Consider the following 21,541-nt stretch of genomic DNA (forward strand, 5'->3'; position numbering starts at 1 on the left):
ATAGTTTGAATTGGTATCATTGGGTGCTTGATTTCTCAGAAGTCTCTCTAAGTTTTAATTGAAATAACTGTAATTCAAAGATGGCACCATGAAGAGATTTCATAGGGAAGGTAAATTATCAGGAGAGAGCCATTTGTGATGACTTTTTAGAGTAGTTAACTATGTCTACTAATGTCGTAGCTAAGATGAGAGAATTGGTGCCTAAAGCTCCCCACCTGAGAATTGGCGATAGTTTATATGACAAAGGGAATTGGTTAAAGGATTCTCAGATAGGAATATCAGGTTTGGGAATTTCCAAAGTGGGATTTGGCTAGAGAAATTCTCCTACTCCAATGAATAGTATATGGGCATTAGATGTTGGAAAGCTCATAGTCCATGGGGATTTCATGGATGTGGACCTATTAACCCAGATTGCAAACAACTATGACCCTGTTACCAGATGTGTGAGAAATGTAAATGGGGGATCACTAATTGAAATAAATGATGATGAGTTCAGGAGAGTTTTCGGGCTTAGTGAAGTATCAAATTACTTAGATCCCATTAATTTTGAAACATTAGCAAAGGTGTATGAGACTCAGAGAGTTCACCTCAGAAGTGGCCCTCTGAAAGATTTTTTTGTCAAAATAGGAGGACTGACTATTGTAGGCCCTAGCACCATGGAACCCTTCTCTCAAAATCTATTTACTTTTAGGGCTAAAGGGATGTATTGGTCCCTATGTTAGATTATCAAGGAAGATGTTGAAACAACTATGCCAATCCACTGTATGCTCATGATAGCACAGATTTTGAATCCATGTCTGGTAGTAGTTTTTGATTTTGTACCTTATCTCACTGATGCCATTCATGAGAGATTGATGGGGCTAAAAAATGATAAGGTAGACAGACCTTTTGGGTGGTATTCTCTCCTTATGCACATATTTCTATTTAAAGGTGTTGAATATTTTGCTATTGAAATGGACCTGATCAGAGAAAAAGATGGTGAGGAGATGCCCATTCAATTGTGGAGCACAATTTTGTCTTGGGATAGAGAAGATGTGAGCTACTTGAAGTTTGATAGATGTTTTGCATCTAGGCTTAAAATCATCTTGTGCCCATAGAACCCTAGAATTCCTAAAGCTCCCCTTGAAATCCTTAGGCCTCGGGAATTTGCTGGAGATATAAAAATTGTTCACAACTTGGGTTATATATATTTGTACCCTATCTCTACTGTGTTCAAAGTTTATGGTTTCAGAGGAACTCCATATTTTCTCTCCTATCAAGTTCCATTGAAGATAGGAATTGTAGAGGTCCTGAGGCAAATCAGAGGTTTGCAAGAAGCAGAATTAACAAATAGGGGGAAAGGAACAATTTGCCCAACTGTTACCATTGCACATCAATTTGTAATCACTAAGGGTGGTTGGACACATTTTTATGATTTATTTCAACCCTATAGGTTTTATACTACAGTGGCCAGATTTGCTAATCCGAAGGATTTCTTAAATGGCATGTTCAAGAAGAGAGTCGTATGTAAAGGTAGAGCACACTAGTTTCATTTTCCTGAGGATTTGATTAGAAATAAATTCAATCTAGATGAACAAGAATTGAGAAAGGAAAAATGGATAGCATATAAAAGGGCTCTGGATTTTATCCACCAATTTGATAGTGGTTATGGTCCTTTGTCTAGTTTTACTCCCTTTGAGGAAAAGGCTAAATTCTTGATGCTTTATTTTGAAGATTTAATGCAAACCTTAAGGGAGAAGAGGGAAGATATATTGAAAAATGGCCTTGAAAAGGCTAAGTTGGTTCTAGCTAAGCCTACCTTTGCCAAGGCCATCCCTCCAGGTGAATATGTGATGCACAAGAGGCCAAAATATAGTGTGCTAGTGCCAATCAGGCATGAGCCTTCTATTTCATAAGGGAAAAGATCAATAGAAGATGTAGTTGAAATCCAAGATTCCCCTAAAAGGAAAAGGGTGGGAAAAGAGGTACAAATAGGTGAGCCTTTATATTCTCCATGCCAATCCCCAATCCATGTGGGAGATGAACATGCAGTGGCTGAGCAATTGTGGCACCTAGGAATTCTTGGCAAGATTGCCTATACTTATGTAGAAGTACAAGAAGGAATGCCTGAAGAACCACCAATGTTGAAATGGACTTGACTACAGAGGAGTTTAAAACCAAAGAGTTATACCTTGTCATCAAACAGGCCAGTGAGGAATTTCTAGCTGATAATAATTTTGTTACAACAGGATCTTTCATGCAATTTGTTTTGAGGCAAAATATAGAACAATTTAAAGCAAAATGTGAGAAGAAGAAAAGTGAACATCTCCACAAAGTTACATCTATAGCGTAAGAAGAAGTGAAACAAGAAATGATGACATAATTCAAAGCCATTACTCCTGAGCAGGGGAGAGAAATGGTAGCAAAAGCTGGTGTATTAATTCTTCCTGAGTGGGATATAGCAGATGCGTTAGTGCTTGAAGTAGCAAGGAAAGAAACAAAACCCTTGGAAGGAGTGAAATTTAGCAAGGACCATGATGCTTTGGTCATGTGGTCTTTAAGGAGGGATGAGAGCAGAGAGAGGAAGGACACCTTATATTCCAGCTATCTTGGAGGTATGATTGTGAAGAGAGTGCAGGACACAATGGTAGTAGAAGCTACTAGCACAGTTTTGGAATCAACAAAATTTTGTATGGTAGTAGCCAAGAAGGAAGCCAATGAAAAAGTTGATCTCTAGGTAAAACTAGAGATGATTCTAAAGCCTTATAATGAGGCAAAAGGGGAAATAGCCCACAGGGATAGTACCATTGCAAAATTGAAAAATTATTTAGTGGGGAAATACTAGAGAGGTGAATCTTCTACCTTAATGATTGCCTCTTCTTAAGCAAAACCTCCATCCACCAATCCAATCATTGAATTTCCCTCTTCTCCTATGACTTCTAGTTTTCAATCAACTGAGACCATACAAGATGAAGTGGAAAATTTGAAGTAGGCTCAGGCTCTATTTGCAAGTAAGTATGAGGAAAAGGTCAGAGGCACAATTTTGAAGTTTACTGACACAATAAGGGCTTCTATTGTGCATATATATATATATATATATGCAGAGAATTGTGAACATGCTGATAGGTTTAAAGGTGAATAAGGTTGTTATAGAGCCAATTTTGAATAAGTGGATGCCTAGGGAGGTGGAATTGGAATTCATGTGTTCATCCCATGAAGAATAAAATGTTGATGCCACTATTAAATACACCTGTGAGTTAGTGAAAGGCATGACCAAGTTGGTAGAAGGAAGAGCTAGTCTAGAAAGAAAGGTAAACCTATATAGAAAGGAATATGCTAACCAGAAATTTGAAATATTTCCTACAGGTTTTGTCAGCACAAGTGAGTTAAGAGATGAAAAATTATGGCTAGATAAGCTAGGACATAAATTGTCTCAATGAATAAATGAAGTCATTAATTCAGATGACACATCTTTATTTATTCGGACAATTGAAGAAATTGAGAAGATGAAGTCAGATTATGATTATTTGGAAACAACGGTTAAGAAATTAAGAAACACATGGAAAAGATTGAATAAGTTGAAGAAGAAAATTGTTAACTTCTCCTCACCTAGTGATGATGTGTTCCAAGAGTGGAAAAATAAATATATGGTGCAAGAAGTGGAGGTTCAAGAACAATTAGCTAATGCTACAGCAGTATAACAAACTTCAAAGCCATTAGGAATGAAAATGATTGTAACTTCTTTTCAGCGGGAATCACGGTTGTAACAAACTATTCCTAGGAAATTCCGAAGCTTGTTTGCATCCATATCATTATAAATGGATACCAGGACTTTATGAAAGGACATCACAAGAATTTGTAAAGAAACTTTGCTGAAATGTATCTAAGGTTTTCTAGTTCTTTTAGAAATCATCTTGAGTTATGTAAGATTTTCAAAATGAATATTAATATACAGATCAAAGAATTCTGAGCCTAAATCTTCATTGTGTTCTTTTGTGCATTCATTGATTTACTGGATTCTTTTGAATAATCTAGGGTTATTTGATTGAATAGGGTTTGCAAGGCAATCTTACAAACATGTTTTAGGTTTTTATCTCAAGGAGGGGAATTAGATATACGTGAAACCTTTCTATTAGTAAATTAATTGTTTTATGCTTGAATTGATGACTAGGTTTAGAATGAAGAAAGACTTATGTATATGCCAGGCATATATTAGGTTGATAAAGCCGAAGCAATGAAATGTATGTAAATGCTCAGATTTGGAATTCTTGTTTAGTTTGGGAGACTCTGTAGCCCGGAATAGGCACTGATATCATTTATGGAGTTCTTTCTATCTTCCTTGGGGTAAAGACTGAAAATGAATACATGTTTTCTCTTTAGTTTTCAATATTATTGAGGTGACGAGGTTCACAGGTTTCTAACACTAGTTTACTATGGATCTTATATTAAAATTGTGAAAGTATTCACGAGAGGTATACCCCCCTAAGCTTATGACAAGATTGAACTATAGAAGGTTTCACATAAACCTTGTAATATGTTATTTTGGGTTTTGATTTTCTTGTCATTCTCTCCACATGCAATTGAGGCTTTGAATTTTATTACAGAGGGGATAGAGAAATCAGAATTTGAGAACAACACCCCCCTCCTCTTAGTTGTCCACCGATTATCCTAATAGAGCTACCATCTCAGATCTCCTCAAGTAATTAAGCCTTTATCAGATTATCCAGTGTTAGTAGGAATCAAGAAGGAAGACTGAGAGGGGAGGGGGGTGAACCAGTCTTCACCAGATCACAACAAATTAAAATCCAAAACATAAACTGATAAAATGCTACAACAAATAGACAAACAAATTAACACAACACACAACACCAATATTTTGACAAGGAAAACTCAATTAAGGGAAAAACCATTGTGGGAACCTACCCATAGTAAGATGATACTTTCCAGTATTATGTGAAAATATTAATGGGGAATGTACATGCATTCATGCACACTACACATAGCTCACTTCTCAAAAGATATTTCCCTATAAGGCTACAACCCTCAGGAAAGTCTCACTAACATACAAGATGATTCAAACTACAATCCAGAAGGAATGAACTGCAATGATACCATCTACAAATGCCTAATGATAGTTCTAGTTAAGCACAATTGTCTTCTTGTTAAAACCAATCTTACCTCAACATTTCATTGAATGATAACTCTCTTGTTTGCCTAATCACCTCTCTCTAATAATGCAGACATAATATGAATGCCTAAATTACAAAAGAATCTCACCTATATGTACAAATCATCAACCTTGATAATAAGGTTGGCTAAACCCTCAACCCTCAACTCACAATTACAAACATTACATTGCACGATGCAAAGTTTGACCACTGAACCAATATTATGATTTACATTACATATCATGGACCTAATTCAAATTTCCAAATGATAACATCCATCGGAAATACTGCCAAGATCAACCGCAACACACTACAGTGCCAAAAATACCGGATAACACAAAAATCATCACTAGTTCATAGAAATCACCAAAAAATCGAACAATGATCATTCAAAAATGAATACTTAACATCCATCTGATAACCTTGTAGTTCTTATGTGCAACATAAGCAAGAAATAAACTCATAGCTTCAATCCTAGCTACTGGAGCAAAAGTTTCATCATAGTCAATTCCTTCATTCTAATAATAACCTTTACAAACCAATCTAGCCTTATTTCTCACAACTTGTCCATCTTCATTCAATTTTTTTGTGAAAACCCATTTAGTTCCAATAACATTCTTATTTTCAGGTCGGGGAACTAAGGTCTATGTATTATTATTTTCTATTTGATCTAATTCCTCTTCCATAGCTTTCATCCAACATTCATCTTTACATGCTTCAATTACTGATGTCAGTTCAACTTGAGAAATTAAACATACCTCACTAGCTGCCAACCTTCTTCTTGTCATCACTCCTTTGTTCATGTCTCTAATGATCTAATCTTTTGATTGATTCAACCTCACATACTTAGAAGTCTTCAAATTTTATGCTCGTTTGCTCTGATATACAGTTACTGTTGAATTTTCTAATTTTGTCAGAGTAACTAGTTCAACATTTTGTTCTGGTGTAGGTGCTACCGGATTAGTTATGATCATTTCCACTTTTGGTTCTCTCTCATAAGTTCGAATTTGACCTTTTTTCTGCTCATCCACCTTGACATTAGCACTGTCCATAATTCTCTGCAATCTTTTGTTATAACATCTATATGCTTTTCCTTCATTAGAATAGCCAAGAAATATTTCTTCATCACATATAGGATCAAACTTTCCAATGAAATCATCTCTTTTTATATAGCATTTACTACCAAAGATTCTAAAATATTTAACTATAGGTGTATGACAAAACCTTAACTCATAAGGTGTCTTACTGGTATCTCCTTTGATATGAACTTTGTTAAATGTGTATACCGTCATGCTAACAACTTCTCTCTAATAGATATGAGGCAAATTAGCTTCAATCATCATAGTTCTAGCTGGATCCAAGAGGGTTTTGTTCTTCCTTTCCATAATTCCATTTTGTTGTGGTGTTTGTGGTGCACACTATTGGCATTTGGTATAATAGATGCAGATGAGATAATGTAGGTGATGTAGTTGAAGATGGTTGACTTAACCAGTAGAGGCCAAAAGACTGAGATATTTTGAATAGATGGCTTAATCAATTATTTGATTTTCATTAATGGCAACTGGTGTCAATGATGATTACTAATGTTCCTGATTTTTTTTTTGTCATCTAAAGTGATTTGGTTTATCAGAGATAGGGTTTACCGATAAAGAACAAAAGATGATGAATTAGGACTTTAATCAATAAAGAAGAGATGTTTTGGTTGAATTGGGCGATCGATGATGATTGGTGATTTGTGGTTTGGAATGTGAGCTTGTATCATGGAAAGTAGTACCTGACCAGAACCAAAACTTGTGATGACTACTAGAAGGATTGTTTCAAATTTTTTATGAAGTTTTGCTATGGTTTTAGTAGGGTTCAAGGACAACTAAAGAAATCATTTAACCAGTAATGATTTTTGATATGGCAGTGATCAACGACGAGTCTACATGAAGGTGGTAACATGAAACAACCATCATGAATGATTTGATTTATGTTTTGGAGCAATTCAAGGAAGAATTTCTTGGGAAACAACGAAAAGCTTAGTAGAGTATTTTAAGGTTTTGACTTTGGTAAAGATTGGATTTGTGTGATGAGTTTAAATCAACCAATGGTTGTTATTGCATTGTAATTTGATGTAATGATTTGTATTGTAATTAAATGATGTAATTAGGGTTTAATGGCTAACCTAGTTAAGATGGTTATTTAAGATGTAACAGTTGAAGTTTTTTGTGTTGGTGGTCTAAGAATAATGTGTTGAGTCATCCAAGAAAATTGTGAGATTTTTGTGAGAGTTGCAGAGTGTTGAGCAAAACTAGATCTGATTTAGCAAGATGAGAATTGCAAGTAATAGATCACTTTTTACAGTTGTTCCCTAGGAGTTGCTATAGGTTAAATCCCTTAACCGAGTAGGTCCTAACAGGCCTTAAACATTTAAGGCCCCTAATAGGGAAGATCTCAAAAGATTGTGAAATTCTTTCACGAGGTTGATCCTAATAGATCATCGAGATCCTAACCAGGCTACTAGGTAAATCCCTTTACCGAATGACTCCTAATAGGGTCTACTCCTAACAGAGCATATTGTAAGATCCTAACAAGGCTAAGATCCTAACAGGGCGTACTTCAAAAGAGTACAAATTATTATGGGTACGAACTCCCACTATGGTTTTTTCCCTATTTGGGTTTCCATGTCAAAAATATGGTGTTCATGTGTGAAATTCTTTTTAGGTGATGTTCTTATCTATGTTTCATTTTATGCATTATTTCTGATAACCAGTTATGATATTTTATCAGAGGTTTATGAAAGGTTACCGACACTATTAAGAGTTTGTAGAGAAAATATTTTGATCTGATAGATGAGGTTAATGAGTTGGTAAATAATCAGATATATATGATTTCTTAAGTGGTAAATGACCTGACTAATGAATTTGCAGAAGTGGTAAATGAAGTGGTAGATCTGATAACTGAATTGGTTTATATGGTAAATAATTTTAGATTTGTTATAAGTTTGATTTGAGTTCAAAGTTTCAATTTGCGTTAATAGTGATTCACCCACCCCTCTCAGTATTAACCAGATCCTCATAGAATTAACAATTGGTATCAGAGATTTGGTCCTGTATGTGCAGTAACCCTAACCACTTCAGGGAAAGATTCTGAGGAAGTCAAGATGATGAAGAAAGAGGGTCCTAAGTTCCACAAGGATAACTAAAACATCTAGAAAGACAAAATGAAGATCTACATCAAAGGTCTTGGTGCACAATATTGGATGCAAGTTGAAACAAAATATGTTGCTCCTACTTCTACTCCCTTGACAACAGATGAACTCAAAGAGAAACAAGAGAACATGCAAGCCTTAGAAGCTATTGTAAGTGCTTTATTTGATTTAGAATATATTGATGTTCAAGGATTGGAAACTATAGGTGAGGTTTGGGAAAATTTAGATATAATCTATGGATGAGATGAGCATGTACAGGGAGCCAAAGAGGAAAGATTGAGAGGAAAGTTTGATGATATGAGAATGCTTGAAGGAGAAAATATTGCACAGTATGGTCAGAGAATCAAAGAATTTGTTGGCGGCATAGAGAGTGCTGGAGGTAAAATGGATGATGATACAATAGTAAGTAAAATGCTTAGAACTCTTCAACCTCAGTATTCTATAAGAGTATCTACAATCCAAGAACTTAGATCTATTTCAAACGATAAGGTAATTGTTGATTCATTGATTGGTAAGCTTAAAACATTTGAGTTAAATAGGTTCGACAATAGTGTTACTAAATCTAGTGAGTCTACCTTTAAAGATTCTATTACTAGTTCATCTACTAGAAAAGGAAAAGATATATGTCAAAATCATGAGTGCAAGTCAAGTCATGGAAGTAACCAGGAAATGAAGGCAATGACAATAATGTGATGGAACTTGAGGCATTGTTAGCAAAAAGATTTCCAAGAGGCATCGGTAAGTATAAAGGAAAGCTACCTTTGAAGTGTTTTTCTTGTAGCAGAATCGGTCATATTGCTGCTAATTGTCCTAATGCTAACAAGAAAGAGAAATTTAGAAAATATAAAGGAAAGGAAAAAAAGAAATGTTATGTTGTAGTAGATGAAGGTGTGACCAATGAGGAGTCTAAAGATGAAGATGACAATGAGAAGATTCTATTTGTAGCCATGAAGGAGAAACTGTCAGATGAAAAGGCACTAGTATCTCATATGGAGAATTATGATGAATGGATTATAGACACTGGCTGCTCACACCACATGACCGGAGATAGAAGTAAGTCCATAACTCTTGATGAATTTCATGAAGGTGTTATTAGATTTGGAAATAACTCTCCCTACATGGTGAAAGGAAAAGGTTATATTTCTTTAAATGGGAAGAGTAATGCTAATGATGTGTTCTGGGTAGATGGTCTAAAGCATAATCTTTTAAGTGTTGGTCAGCTAAATGATAAAGGTTATTTGCTTGAGTTTAAAAGTGGAGTCTACAAAATTCTTGGATGTAATGGTGAACTGATTGCTACTGGGAAGAAAACTAGAGGTAATTTATTCCATTTGAATAGTAATGTTAATAATTGTTTGGTTGCAAGAATGGAAGACAATTGGTTGTGGCATAAAAGATTTTGTCATGTTAATTTTGATAATTTGGTTAAAGTAAGTCAAGTGTTGTAAGAGGATTGCCACAAATTGTCAAACTAGATAATGTGATATGTAAAGATTGTCAAGTTGGTAAGATGACCTCTATTTATTTCAAGAGAAAGAATTGTACTTCTAAGAATATTGTAGATTTGGTACATCTGATCTCTGTGGCCCTATGACAACAAAAAGTTATTTTAGTGATAGGTATTTCATTCTTTTCACTGATGACTATTCTAAAATGATGTGGGTGACATTTTTGAAGGAAAAGTAATAAGCATTTAGTAAATTTAAATCATTTAAAGCTCTGGTTGAAAATGATACCAGTAAGAACTTGAAGTGTTTAAGATCGGACAAGGGGAGGAGAATTCACATGTGATGAATTTGTTAAGCATTGTGATGAACAGGGTATCAAGAGACAGATGTCTGCTCCAAGGAGACCACAACAAAATGGAACAGTAGAGAGGATGAACAGAATAATAATTGATGATGCTAGAACCATGTTATTATAGGGTAATATATCTAAAATGTTTTGGAGAGAATAAGTCAGTATTGCAATATACACTTTAAACCGGGTACTAGTGAAGAGAGGTAACAATAATACACCCTATGAGCTATGGTATAGAAAATCACCTTGTGTAAGTTTTTTAAAACTTTTTGGAAGTCAATGTTTTATTAAGAAAGATAACTACACTAAGAAATTTGATGCAAAATCTGATGAGGGAGTTTTTCTTGGTTACTCTTATAAGAGTAACACATATAAATGTTAAAATAAGAGAACTAAAAAAATTATTGAAAGTGATAATATAAAAGTTGATGCTCTATCTGATAAGTCTAAAGATACAAGCAAATTAGAATCTCAAAAGGATGATAATGTGGAAAATCTTGTAATCATTCAACCAAAAGCATGGAACAATGAAGAACTGGGAAATGGAGAATTAGGTGCTCAACCAGTAAGAGATGACAGTAAGGAAGAAAATGAAGAACCTGATGTAGAAGATGCAGAACCGACATAGGCAATACCTAGATATGTTAGATTGAACCATTCACAAGATTGGTGATAAGAATGCATGTGTGCAAACCAAGAGAAATATTCGAGAGAACTCATGTTTGATTGCTACATTAGAACCCAAAACAATAAAGGAAGAACTAAAAGATGATGATTGGGTTATAGAAATGAATGAAGAATTAGATCAAATTAAGAAGAATTAGACATGGTCACTTGTTTCTAGACCGAAGGATAAGAATGTAATTCAAACAAAATGGGTCTTTAGGAATAATCTAAATGAAGAAGGAAAAGTTGTAAGAAACAAGGCAAGGTTAGTCGACGAAGGGTATGCTCAGGAAGAAGGTGAGGAGTATAGTGAAACATTTGCACCGGTTGCTAGATTAGGAGTGAGGATACTGTTGGCATTTAATGCATATAAAGGTTTCAAAGTCTATCAAATTGATGTCAAATCAACCTTTCTGAAAGGAATTCTAGAAGAGGAAGTATACATTGAACAACTAGATGGATTTTCCTTGACTGATGATAAAGACATGGTGTGTAAATTGCATAAAGCACTATATGGTCTAAAGCAGGCACCGAGAGCATGGTATGAGAGATTGCAGGCACATTTGATCAAAATTGGATTCCAACATACCAATGAGGACAACAACATTTATTTGAAAACTGATGGAGACAAGATGCTCATAGCAGAAGTGTTTTTAGATGACATCATTTTTGGTGGCATTGATGATATGTGTATGAACTTTGTTGATGAGATAAAAAAGGAATTTGAAATGTCTCTAATTGGTGAAATAAAGTTATTTATTGTCTTATAGGTCCAACAACTAGATATTAGTATTTTTATTTGTCAGATCAAGTATATCAAAGAGGTGTTGAAGACTTTCAGTATGGAGGACTGCAAATTGGTAGGAACATTGATGGTGATAGGCTACAAGTTATCAAAGACAGATGATTCCCCTATTGTTAGTGAAAAAGAATATAGATCTATGATTGGTAGGTTATACTATGTTGTTCATAGCAGACCAGATATTTATCATGTTGTTGGATTAGTGGCTAGATTTCAAAAAGAGCGTAAGGAGAGTCACATGGTGGCTATGAAGAGAATTTTTTGGTATCTTAAAGGAACAATAGACTATGGTTTATGGTATCCTTGCAAAGGAGATTTTACTTTGGATATCTTTACTGATCCTGATTGGGCAAGAAATGTGGATGACCAGAAAAGAACAACCAGTGGAGCCTCTCTACTGGGTGGAATATTAGCGGCATGGAAAAGAAAGAAACAAACTTGCGTTTCTCAATCTACAGATAAAGTAGAGTATGTAGCTGCATCCATGAATTACATGCGAGCAATATGGATGAGACATGTGCATGAAGGATTCAAGATAGATATGTCTGAACTAGTGACTATCTATTGTGATAATACAAGCGCAATAAACATTTCCAAGAATCTTGTACTTAATGCTATAACCAAGCACATTCAATTGAAGTATCATTTTCTAAGGGAAAGAGTTCAAGAAAAATAGGTGAAAATGGAATATGTGAAGAGTAAAGATGATGGGATGGGGTTTGGGATAGACTAGCCTAGTCTATGCTCTTGGACCCTTTCCTTGGATCTCCTGGTGTTCTCCTCACACCCTAGGGTCTCTAGGACTTCCTTTTCTTAAGGAATACCCTGACCTTGCCCAATCCGCCCACCAATGAGTTGCTAAGCTACTCCTAAGGTCTCATCTACTCATGAGACTTACAACCCCTTACTATGGCTAATAAGGGCTAAGGTTTGTTTCACACATTCCAAGGTCTTGGCAAGGTTTTATAAGGTCTTAAACCATGTTTTACATCCCTCCATGTGCTCCCAAGAAGTTGCTACCTTCATCCTTTCTACCAATTTCACTGTTTTGTGTTTTGCTTACAAAACTGGGCTACAAGGATTAGGACCAATTAGGCCTCCTAACCAGTCTTCTAGGGCTTTCTCTCACAAATGATGCATACACAACCCTAACTCCCAAAATTGACTACCATTCAATTGTCAAGGGCTCAAGAATTTTCTAGGTTTTGGGCCTCCAAGTGGCCATACAGTGCCTAGGGCAAATTTTGAGGTTCTTCAAGGGTTTTGTGAGGGTTTTGTAGTCTGCCTGGGTCATAGTGAAGGTTTTGTGTATTAGCCACCTTGTTTGGATTGGTGGAGGATCCTCCTTCACACCAATTATTCTTCTAACACTCCTCTACACTTCCTCCAAAGGATGTTCTCTCCACTAACCAACCTTGCTCTCCAAGACCTCTGCAATCTAACCTCTCCTAACCGGGCACCGTCCAGTCTCGCCTAGGAGTAGGTCTTTGCTTGGCCTTCCTACATTTTCAAGGGCCCTTCTTGTTTTTAAATATGGTACAGGGTCTACACTCTCATTCCCCATGGTTTCATGGTGGTTCCACAATGGGGAATGGAGTTATGCAGCCATTTACACAATCCTGTCAAAAACTGGACAGTAAGAAGACAGTCTACAAACTATTTACAAACTTACTCACTTTGCATGTAAAAACCTAAAATAATTGCTTGAAATGAAATTATTTACACCATGAAAGACAAACCACATATTTTTTGACGTATCTCAATCCATTAATTTGCTTGTTTTCTCCATTCAAACTGACTGGTAATAGTTTTACAATCTGAGTCTGATCTTTCTGCTAGGGTCGTACAATGTCTGACATCCAACCCATGAATTTAGGGTTTGCAAGTACTTATACTAAATTTTCCTTGGTCTATGTGCCCAAACTAGGGTTTTCCACACTAACCTAAAGAACTTGACATTATGGTGGAAAAGTTGCTTGACAACTTTTAAAAGTTGTCATGCAACTTTTGAGCAACTTTCCCAATGTTTCTTTTTATGACTCCTAGACCCACATTGGGCCAACCTAAGGACACCACCATGTTATAAAATACCCCTAAACACTTTAAGGAAACACATACCCTCCATTTTCAAGAAAATCACAATCTTGACTCATGACCCCTAAGATCTCCACTAGAACCCTAACTAGGACCTAGTCTAGCACACATGAGCTCATGGCTCTTATTCATGTACAATGGCTTCATAAGAAGCATAAAACCAACAAAAAAAGAAATAGAAAGAGTTAGGAAGGGTGCTCCTACACCATACTCCCCCTCTACACACAATTAAGAAATAGAAGAAGAGATGAGAGCCAGGTCTATTCCAAGTGTCTTGAACTTGCTCTCCTCCACCCATGTAGCTTCAGATACTGGTTGATCTGCCCATTTCACTAAGTGCTCCATGTAGACTTGGTGCCTAGTTGACTTCTTGACCCTTGATATCAAGATCCCCTCTACTTTAGGCTTCTTCACCTGTGGTAAGACATTCACATCAAGGTCCTGCAGTACCTTGGCTTGGTTCTCAGTCTACCCTGCTATATCACCCTTGTACATGATCAGGTCAGCTACATTAAAGACTGGTGATATAGCTAAATCTAAAGGTAGGTCAACTTTGTAGGCATTCCTACCATATTGCGACATGATTCTACAAGGTCCTACCCTTCTCATCTTTAGTTTGGTAGGCTTACCTCCTTGCATCCTAGCATTTCTCAAATGGACCATCACATAGTCATCCACCTTGAACTGAACTTCTGTCCTCTTCTCATCCACTTTGGCTTTTAGTTTTTGAGTGGATTCAAGGATGGCCTTCTTAACTTTCTCCTAAACTTCCTTGATGATTTGAGTGAAGTCTTCTGCTTGCCCACTTTTCATTTCCAAACTACCAAGGTCTCTCAACTCACATACTCCTCTTGGATGTCTGCCATATACCACCTCAAAAGGACTTCTACTAGTAGTTCTATTCACACTATCATTATATGCATACTCTACTTGAGAAATGATTAGGTCACATGTTTGGCCATACTCCTTAGTTAAACACCTCAACAAGTTACCTAACACCCTATTGATGACTTCAGTCTGACAATCTGTTTGTGGATGGTAAGCTGAGCTAAATGACAAGTTAGTTCCTAGTCTCCTCCATAATGTTTGCCAAAAATGACCCATGAACTTGTTGTCCTTGTCTGAAACAATGCTTAAAGGAAGTCCATGAATCCTAACAATCTCTTTGAAGAAGAGATGTGCAACATAGCTTGCATCATGTGTAGTTTTACATGGGATAAAATGACTCATCTTGGAAAATCTATCTACTACCACATAGATGTTGTCCATACCTATTTTAGTCTTGGGAAGTCCTACTACAAAGTCCATGCTTATACATTCCCAAGGTCTATTAGGGACCGGTAATGGTTGATATAAACCAGCATTGCTTGATCTACCTTTGGCTCTTTGGCATACACCACACTGTTCTACATATCTTTTCACATCCCTTGGCAACTTTGGAAAATAGTAGTACCTCTGTACTAAATCCAAGGTTTTTTTGACTCCAAAGTGTCCACTTAAACTACCATTATGTTTCTCTTGGATGAGGTTCTCCCTCATGGATCATCTAGGTACACACAACTGGCTACCCTTGAACAAGAGACCATTTTGGAGAGTGTAATTTGCATACTCACCATGGAAATGGTTCTCAAACTTTTTGCAAACCTTATAAGTTGTTGAGAAGTCTTCATCTCCTTCATAGAGGTCTTTGAAACCTTCTATTCTTATGCTCTACAACTATAATTCTTGAACTATCAACAACTTCCTGCCTAATACATTTGCCACCTTATTAAGTTTCCCCTTCTTATGCTTGATGGTGAAGGTGAAGGATTGGAGGTATTCAATCCATTTCAGATGCCTATTGCTTAGCTTCTCTTGAGTATTTATGTAACTCAATGCTGGATTGCCTATGAACACTACACATTCTTTTGGAAGTAGGTAATGCCTCCATTTTTAAGAGACTGCACTAATGCATACAACTCTAGGTCATAAGCTGAGTACTTCTTCTTTGCTTTATTAAGATTCTCACTGAAAATGCCATAGGTCTTCCCTCTTGACTCAATACACTGCCTATTGCAATTCCACTTGCATCACACTCCAAAGTGAATAGTTTATCAAACATAGGTAGGAGAGGATAGGTTTTGTGGCTACTTCCTGTTTCAACAATTGAAATGCTTTGTCTACCTGCTCAATCCATTCAAACTTAGTTTTCAGACCTCCTTTAATGGTGTCAAGGACTGGTGCACATATACCACTAAAGTTTCTAACAAACTCCCTATAGAATTGAGCTAATCCATGGAAACTTCTAACCTCAATCCCTATTTTAGGTGTAGGCCAATTCAAGATTGCCTCCACTTTGCTTGGATCCATCTTCAAGGTTCCCTTAGACACCACAAATCCTAGGTAAACTAGCTCTTGCTTCAAGAAATCACATTTCTCAAGGTTGATGGATAATTTCTCCTCATGCAACCTTTCTAAAACTAACCTCAAATGCTCAAGGTGTTCTTCCTTGGTTCTGCTATAGATGAGAATGTCATCTAGGTACACTACCACAAATCTTCCTATGAAGTGTTTCAACACCTCATTCATCATCCTCATGAAGGTTCTTGGAGCATTAGTAAGCCCAAATGGCATCACAAGCCACTCTTACAATCCATCTATGGTTTTAAAAGCAGTCTTCCACTCATCACCCTCCTTAATTCTTATCTGGTGATAACCACTTTTAAGGTCTAGCTTGGTAAAATACATAGCCCCTCCTAAACAGTCCATCAAATCCTCTATTCTAGGAATAGGAAACCTATACCTTATGATAATCCTATTGATTGCTCTTGAGTCGGTGCATAGTCTCCACTTACCTCCTTTTTTTGATGCTAGCACTACCAAGACTACACATGGGCTGATGCTCTTCTTAATCAGTCCTTGTTCCAATAACTCCTACACTTTCCTTGCTACTTCCTTATTCTAATCAGGTGTGAGCTTGTATGCAACCTTGTTAGGTAAGGATGCACTAGGAACAAAGTCTATCTGATGACTTATAGACCTTCTTGGTGGGAGTGTTGCAAGTGCTCCATCACTCACTATATCTTTATACTCTTGCAACATTTGCTTCACCTCCTTGGGTATTTTTGCCCACAACTTATCTGCTTTCTCCTTTGGCTTCACAAAGATGGCACACTTTACTATCTCCTCCTCATGCAGCAAATTCAAGAACTCTTTACCAGTAGCCATTAAGACACTAGGTGTTTTTTAAGTGCCCTCTTCATCCTTTGTCAAAGACTGAATTTTGAAAGTCTTGTTGTCCTTCTTAAATGATATGGAGTTCTCCTCTCCATCATAGATCACCTTCCTAACAAATTGCCAAGGTCTTCCTAGCAATAAGTGACATGCATCCATAGGTAACACATCACAAAGGATCTTATCCTTGTATCCTCCAATAGAAAACTCTACCCAAGTCTACTCATTGACTAGCACACTCTGTCCTTTGTTCAACCAAGTCACTTTGTAAGGATTGGTGTGGGGTATTTTTGTGAGTTTCAACTTCCTAACTACCTCTTCTGAGATGATGTTGTTAGTTGAGCCTGTATCAACTATCACCTTGCACACTTTACCAAGAACTTTACATCTCACCCTAAACAATGCTCTCCTATGTTTGGGTTCCTCCTTAACCGACTGTCTGATCAAAATCCTATTGAACATTAGATTCTCACCAACTTCTAATTCAATTTGGTCCACATCCAGTGTCTTGTTGCTTGAATAGTCTTCTTGTGCATAAACAACCCTCTTTCCACTGTTTGATGTGGTAGGATTGTCAGGGCATCTATATGTCGGGTGTCTCAATTGTCCACAATTGTAACACTTCATTGTTGCAAAATAGGAGTTACCTCTGCCAATACTTCTACCCCTATTTGGACCACCTTGTACACCTCTTCCTTTGGAATGTCCTCCTCTAAGATTGGCTTCACTACCATGCTCAGTCAACTTGGCTTCCCCTTGGTTCCTCTACTTATTTGCTTTGCTTTGGTAACCACCTCAGTGATTCACTTGATCTCTACCTTTGCCTCTACCCCTATTATTAGAGTCTCATTTCCTTTTGTTCCTCTCTTCTACCTTGACAGCAAGCTAATGACATTTCTGAACAATAGTAGGAGTCCATAGGCTTATCTCCTCCTGAATGTTCCACTTTAGGCTGCTTAAATACCTAGCCACCTTAATAGATTCATCTTCTTGAACCTTTGATCTAAGACATAGCATTTGAAACTCTTCGGTGTAGGAGGTTACATCAAGATCTTTCTGCTTCAATCCTTGTCTCTTCTTATGAAGTTGAACTTCATAATCCTCTCGTAAGTAGTTCTCCTTAATCTTACTCACCATAGCTTTCCAATTTGCAATAGGTAGCTTTGCCATGCTAATCCTTTCTTCTTGCAGGTACATCCACCATGTCAAAGTTGCTCCCCTTAATCTTGATTTGGCAACTTTAACCTTCTGAGCCTTTGTCACTCCTTCACACTCAAAGTGGTTTTCCATGCCATCAATCCATTCCATAATAGTGTCTACGTCCATTCTTCCATTGAAATGTGGCAATCCTTCAAAGACTTTGGTGTTCAAAGCCTTAATAGCCTTCACAAAAGGTTCTTCATTGAACAAGGGATCTGGTTCAAGAATTATGTCATCTATGTCTATAGTTCTTTTGCCTTTACCCTTGGTGTCTTCATCCCAAGGTTCATGTGTTCTCTGATCCACCACTTCCTGTAGTTTATCCCTTATCTCACTCATTGTTGCTTCAAGGAGTCTGTTCTTCTCCTTCTGCTCTTCCACTTCTCTAGCCAACTCTACATTAGTAACCATTTTTCTCTCCCCTACTGATTCACTAGTATATAGAGACATACATAGTCCAACAAGTCTTTCACTTGCTCTGATACCAATCTGATGGGATGGGGTTTGGGATAGACTAGCCTAGTCTATGCTCTTGGATCCTTTCCTTAGATCTCCTAGTGTTCTCCTCACACCCTAGGGTCTCTAGGACTTCCTTTGCTTGAGGAATCCCCTGACCTTTCCCAATCCACCCACCAATGAGTTCCTAAGCTGCTCCTAAGGTCTCACCTACTCATGAGACTCTCAACCCCTTACTATGGCTAATAAGGGCTAAGGTTTGTTTCACACTTTCCAAGGTCTTAGAAAGGTTGTATTAGGTCTTAAACCATGTTTTACATCCCTCCATGTGCTCCCAAGAAGTTCCTACCTTCATCCTTTCTACCGATTTCACTGTTTTGTGTTTTTGCTTACAAAACAGGGCTACAAGGATTAGGACCAATTAGGGCTCCTAACCGGTCTTCTAGGGCTTTCTCTCACAAATGATGCATACACAACCCTAACTCCCAAAATGGACTACCATTCAATTCGCAAGGCCTCAAGGATTTTCTAGGTTTTGGGCCTCCAAGTGGCCATACAGTGCCTAGGGCAAATTTTGGGGTTTTTCAAGGGTTTTGTGAGGGTTTTTTAGTCTGCCTGGGTCACAGTGAAGTTTTTGTGTGTTAGACACCTTTTTTGGATTGGTGAAGGCTCCTCCTACACACCAATGATTCTTCTAACACTCCTCTGCACTTCCTCCAAAGGATGCTCTCTCCACTAACCAACCTTGCTCTCCAAGACCTCTGCAATCTAACCTCTCCTAACTGGGCACCGTCCAGTCTCGCCTAGGAGTAGGTCTTTGCTTGGATTTCTTGCATTTTCAAGGGCCCTTCTTGTTTTTCAATATGGTACAAGGTCATCACTCTCATTCCCCATGGTTTCATGGTGGTTCCACAATGGGGAATGGAGTTATGTAGCTATTTACACAATCTTGTCCAAAATTGGATAGTAAGAAGACAATCTACAAACTATTTACAAACTTACTCACTTTGAAAGTAAAAACCTAAAATAATTTCTTGAGATGAAATTATTTACACTAGGAAAGACAAACCACATAGTTTTTGACGTATCTCAATCCATTAATTTGCTTATTTTCTCCATTCAAACTGACTGGTAACAGTTTTATAGTCTCAGTCTGATCTTTCTGCTAGGGCCGTACAATGTCTGACATCCAACCCATGAATTTAGGGTTTGCAAGTACTTATACTACCTTTTCCTCAGTCTATGTGCCCAAACTATGGTTTTCCATGCTAACCTAAATAACTTGACATTATGGTGGAAAAGTTGCTTGACAACTTTTAAAAGTTGTCATGCAACTTTTGAGCAACTTTCCCAATGTTGCTTTTTATGACTCCTAGACCCATATTGGGCCAACTTAAGGACACCACCATGTTATAATAGACCCCTAAACACTTCAAGGACACACATACCCTCCATTCTCAATAAAATCACAATCTTGACTCATGACCCCTAAGATCTCCACTAGGACCCTAACTAGGACCTAGTCTAGCACACATGAGCTCATGGCTCTTATTCATGTACAATGGCTTCATAAGAAGCATAAAACCAACAAAACAAGAAAGAGAAAGAGTTTGGAAGGGTTCTCCTACACCAAAAGATCAGCTAACTGATATCTTTACTAAGGCCTTACTAAAGGCTACCTTTGATTTTCTTAGAGATAAACTAGGGGTTAGACCCCTACACCAATAGAACTAGAAAGGTGGAGATGCATCAATCCTATGGAATTGATGTCTATCTTTCACCTAGGATTGATGAAGGTCCAAGATAATCCTATGGGGGAGTAGGTGTGTTGTAAAGCTATGATTTGATGTAATTTTCTGATTTGATTAGCAGAGAAGATGGAAGAGGTAGCAGGAGAGTTGAAGACAAGTGATGCATTTAAACCTTTGGCATTGTTGTCAAAGGGGGAGAAGAAAATAAATCAAATATGGGAGAAGAAAAGAAATCAGATATGTGAGAAGAAAAGAAATCATATATGGGAAAAGTTGAAGATCAGATTGAGAGAAGCATTGCTTAAGGCAGAGAAGACAAAATGAGGAGAACCAACAGATGATGTGATACTGGAAAGAAAGTTGCAGATGATGATGTTACACTAATTGTATATCTAATTAGTGTTTCTATCAATGCCAAAGGGGGATAATTTTGGCATTTGGCATAACTGATGCAGATGAGATAATGCAGGTGATGTAGTTGAGGATGGTTGACTGAACCAGTACAGGCCAATAGAAGATTGAGATTATATAATTAGATGACTTAATCAGTTATTTGTGTTGTCATTGATGGAAAATAATGTCAAATTATGATTACTAATGTTTCTAATATTTTGGTTGTCATCTAAAGTGATTTGGTTTATCAGAGATAGGATTTAGCGGCAAAGAACAGAAGACTATGAATTAGGACTTTAACCAGTAAAGAGGAGATGTTTGGGTTGAATCAGGTGATCGACGATGATTGGTGATTTTCAATTTGGAATGTGAGCTTGTATCATGGAAAGTAGTACCTAACCAAAATTGGAACTTGTGATGACTATCAGAAGGATTGTTTCAAATTTTTGATGAATTTTTGCTAGGGTTTTAGTAGGGTTTAAGGGTCGGTAAATAAATCATCTAACCGGTAATGATTTTTGATGTGGAAGTGATCAATGACGAGTCTACATGAAGGTGGTAACATGACACAACCCACGTGAATAATTTGATTGCTTTTTTTGGCGTGATTCAAGGAATAATTTTCTGGGAAATAGTGAAAATCTTAGTAGAGTGTTTTGAGGTTTTGACTTTAGTACAAATCAGATTTGTGTGACGAGTTTCAATCAACCAACGGTTGTTATTGCATTATAATTTGATTTAATGATTGGTATATTGATCTGAGATGATGTCTTATGATTTTTATTGTAATTTCATGATGTAATTAGGGTTTAGTGGTCGACCTAGT

The sequence above is a fragment of the Cryptomeria japonica genome, chromosome 4 (genome assembly GCF_030272615.1).
Source record: "Cryptomeria japonica chromosome 4, Sugi_1.0, whole genome shotgun sequence".
In the NCBI taxonomy this organism is placed as follows: Eukaryota; Viridiplantae; Streptophyta; class Pinopsida; order Cupressales; family Cupressaceae; genus Cryptomeria; species Cryptomeria japonica.